The sequence below is a fragment of the Aplysia californica genome, unplaced genomic scaffold (genome assembly GCF_000002075.1).
Source record: "Aplysia californica isolate F4 #8 unplaced genomic scaffold, AplCal3.0 scaffold01028, whole genome shotgun sequence".
NCBI lineage: Eukaryota > Metazoa > Mollusca > Gastropoda > Aplysiida > Aplysiidae > Aplysia > Aplysia californica.
The window spans coordinates 181436-186005 of record NW_004798298.1 but is presented as its reverse complement, the minus strand read 5'-3'; positions in this window follow the sequence as shown (position 1 = coordinate 186005).

Sequence of the window (4570 nt, the reverse complement as noted above, 5' to 3'; positions counted from 1 at the left end):
CCCCCCCCCCCCCCCCCCGACAATACTTGAGTGACCACTTGAGCTGTTTAATAGTAATGCGGATTTTTTCAGGACACAACATCGTGTTCTAGAACAAGGGTGATGATCATACAAACCAGTTTAATAAAACACCACCACGTTCAAAGCCTTTTGGCGTCGGCAAAGCGTATAATTTTGGTGGTTGCCAGGGAAAACAATTTAAGAATTCAAACATGTTTAAACGTTAACCTGTGATTGATGTACGCGGAACGAAGGTTGTTTTCCCTCTCCATATATGGATACAGACCTTCCCTAGATAAATGGGCACGCCATTTTAATTTTGTTGCTTCCCTATTTGATTTATCGTGCAATTTAATTATATTGACTTTGAAGTTATAGGGAAAAAAGCCGCAGTTGAGTTTGAAATGTGAACTACATTGCTGGTACTTAGGAGGACAGAATGGCCGTTTTCCATATATGAGTTGGTACCTTAGAGTTATCTCCTTTTAGACTAAACGCAATACGAGGCACATGCCACGGAAACTTTCGTCTTCGGTGGCGGCCATGTTTGAGTAGTAGAAAAAGCGTTGTATTATTGCTATCTAGTAATCTAGATATGCGCGTATAGCATGCCACGGCACCCGTATAAAATGAAAAAATCAACAAGGGCCAGGCCTCGCCTATTTGGTATGGGAGGGGGGGGGGGGAGAGAGAGAGAGAGAGAGAGAGAGAGAGAGAGAGGGAGGGGGGGGGGAGAGAGAGAGAGAGAGAGAGAGAGAGAGAGAGAGAGAGAGAGAGAGAGAGAGAGAGAGAGAGAGGGGGGGGGAGGGAGGGGGTGGCATGCCCAACACATGCTACAGCATGAACTCCTTCACACATCTGGCCAACTCAAACATGGCGGACACCGCTATCGAATGGGGTCTTTGCGTTCCAAAGCGCGAGAGGCGTACTGTATCTAGCGCACTAGTATAAATCTATGGCGGGTACTGATGTGGACTTGAAGGCTGTTTTCCATGCAAAGACCTTCCGATATTTAATGGAGCATAACTTTTTAATGTTACTGGTTTCTGATTTGCTGGTTTAAGTGTAAATAACTGTTTCTGTCCCTTCGCCGTGGGCAACGCTATGGGCTTTCCAACAAACATACTTCCTTTGATCTAGATCCATTACGAAAAAAAAAAAAAAACAGCCCAAGAAACACGGTTGCGCAAGATTGACCATCGGACCTTACAACAATAATATTATTATTATTGTCAGGTCTACCAATATTACCCAAAGAAAGGGATACAGTGCGACAGTTTAGCAGGATGGGCAGTCGGGCAAAAAAAAAAAGGAACAATAAAAACATCTATGCGCCTTGCTGTTTCTACGACTTATAATGTGCCTTTTCACCCAATAAAAAATTGTTTTAATGTACTAGTTTTTCAGCTGCGTCATTTGCTTCCTCGCCACGTGGTCTTAGTACCTCATAACTCATTACGCCTTGAACGCGAGATAGTCGGGTAGCGCACTTTTACACTGGGTCCTGAACCTGCAGTATCGAGATTGAAATTTCTACGGCTTAACAATGAAAACGCACATCCAATGAGAACAGACTATACTATATAACATGTCACCCTTGGTCATTTCTTTGTAAGAAACAGACTATTACAAGGGTAATACGGTTGGTCGCTTGCTTGACCAACAATTGAAAATAACTTAATATGTGGTAACGAAGTGGAAAATGTGAATGAGTCTTGGTCTTTGTTCCGAAAATACTTTTTTAGTGTGTGTTGCTGAACTTTTTCAGATGATGAAATAACGGTCAAATATGTCAGAACTTTGTAATTCTAAAGTAGAAATTTGTTGTCCACTTTGACTTTGATATACACGTTAGATAAACTTTATAAAAAGAATGACAAGCCGGTCAAAAATTAGCAAAAGATAGGTCCTATCCGAAGAAAAAATAATTCTATATAAATGGTAGGCCTAGTAACGGTGTATCTGTTTACTACTTTAATAAAACGTTTGTCTGTTGTTTACAAAGTGAACTCAAATCTTTACGCCTATATCTTAAAAGGTGAAGACTCTATTTCCAGCATACAAAGAAATGTATCAGGATTTTTTCCTTTTTTAATAATTAATTATCTTTTTTAACAAAAAAAATTTATTTATTTATTTATTTATTTATTTATGTATTTATTTATTTATTTATTTATTTATTTATTTATTTATTTATTTATATTTTTATTTTTATTTTTATTTTTAATTTTATTCTTATTTTTATTTTTTATTTTTTTTATTTCTATTATTTCAATTATTTATTTATTTATTTTTTAATTTTTCTTTTCCGGGGGGTGGGTTAAGTGTTTCACGCGCTCGCAACTGCATGAGGTCATACGAGAACGAAAGACACATCAACCATTTTCAGGAGGCTCATGTGGTCTAGGGGTAAGGTGTCCAACGTCTTCTCATTCAATAGATCCGGGTTCGAATCCGGAGAGCGACAGAAAATTGTCTTCTCTAAAATTGTATACTTTAACCTCCTTTCCTACTGTCTATCAATGTTTTGTCGTCTGTTTTCATCTCCACTTTACAAAGTAAATACAAAACTTTACGCCTATTTCTTAAAGGGTGAAGACACTATTTCCAGCATACAAAGAAATGTATCGTCTCCACTTTCTTCCCACACCCCTTCACCTTCTTTGCCCCCTCCTCTGGGCTCCCGACTCTTTCTGCAGAGTTTCTACTGCTACTCCTTGACACCTTCTTACTGCTATTTTTTAGCCACACCCCTGATCTAATGGAAGGGAAGATCTACACCTAGCCTTCTCGGACAAGCGCAAAAAATCTCGGAGGTTTCCGTATTCAAACTGAGCAGGTTCAAAATCCTTTGGTGGTCCAAAATATCAATAAGAACTAAACCTGCACCATTTCTTTCACGTAGTGGGCGGGAGTGCGCCAAAAAAGGAGCCGCTCAAGCATAACCTTCGGCCAGACTCAGAGCCGCTCAAGCAGTATGAACTGGTCAGAAAAAAAGGGGCAGAACGTCAGGGCAGCGTAACTACGCCACCAGGACAACTTTCCAAATTTCCTGTCGCTTGAAAATGTTTAGTGTGTCCAGCGCGTTCATAATTAATATGACCTTATGCAGTTGCGAGGGCCATAAAAACTCCCCCCCCCCCCCAAAAAAAAAATTTTTTTTTTTTAAATCAGTTTGTAGTTTATTTTTTCCCAGTCGGTTTTGATATGACCATCGTTATGCAAAGCACCGCGAAATTCTTTGATGTATACAACACCGCAACAGGTAATAATCTACCCATTCATACACTGCAATAACTGTGAAACGCCACCATTGGTCTTAATGCCCCCCAGCGCTGTCGTGCTTATGACACGCAATAGACCGTGGTCCATGAGGCGGGACTTAGGATAGCCCGCTGAAGCGCTGTTGACCTTGTACTAAACCCGCACCTTTTCTTTAGCGTAGGGGGCAAGAGTGCACCAAAAATGGAGCCGCTCTACCTAACCTTCAGCCAGACGAAGAGCCGCTCAAGCAGTACGAGTTGGTCAGAAAAAGGGGCGTGGTCACTAGGGGAAAGAACGTCAGGGCATCATAACAACGTATGTACGAGGGACAGGTCTACGGTCAGCTTCTGATGTCGTGAGGTTGGGGTCAACTGTCCAGCAAATGTTGAGCGCATGACTGTGGACTCACAGAAGCAACCTATATAAATGGAAGAAGAAGAAGAAGACGAAGAAGAAGAAGAAGGAGGAGGAGGAGGAGGAAACGGAGGAGGAGGAGGAGGAGGAGGAGGAGGAGGAGGAGGAAGAGGAGGAGGAGGAGGAGGAGGAGGAGGAGGAGGAGGAGGAGGAGGAGGAGAAGGAGAAGGAGAAGGAGAAGAAGAAGAAGAAGAAGAAGAAGAAGAAGAAGAAGAAGAAGAAGAAGAAGAAGAAGAAGAAGAAGAAGAAGAAGAAGAAGAAGAAGAAGAAGAAGAAGAAGAAGAATGAGAAGAGTTTCACAGTTTATATATATAATTATCTGGTATGATAAAATGTGTTTTAGTTTTAACGGCTGTATTCACAAGAAAAGGGATCTCTGAATCTAATGCCTATCTCAGTAGGACAAAGCTCAGTGGAGTGAGAGCCTTGAGAAATCCTAAGTTAAAAAGAATAAACGGAGAAAATAATGTATGCAGCGAATAAAATGCTTGTTGGTGGCTTTGCAAGTTAAAGTATATGGATACTATCGATTCTTCTACTTTTCAAAAGAAATTTGAGTTATGAGATTGTCGAACCTGTTGTAACGGACTCCTCTGTTAGAAAATCACCAGAACAAACGGCCACTCGCTTTTGTTATACACCTTCCCCGAAGGAGGGAGTGGGCCCCCCCCCCCGCATGGTGTTTTTTTTTTTTTTTCCGAAAGCAAAACATTTTGTTTATTCATCGGAACAAAAAATAACCCCAACTAAACACCTTTCTTTGGGTTCTTCTAAGAAAGAAGGGGGGGTGGGGTTTCGGTGATCCGGGAAATCCGGACAATGACGCCGACACATCCGCGGGGCCATTGGGGAAGACCCAAAAAAATCACCGATCGGGATCGAGTCGACAGCA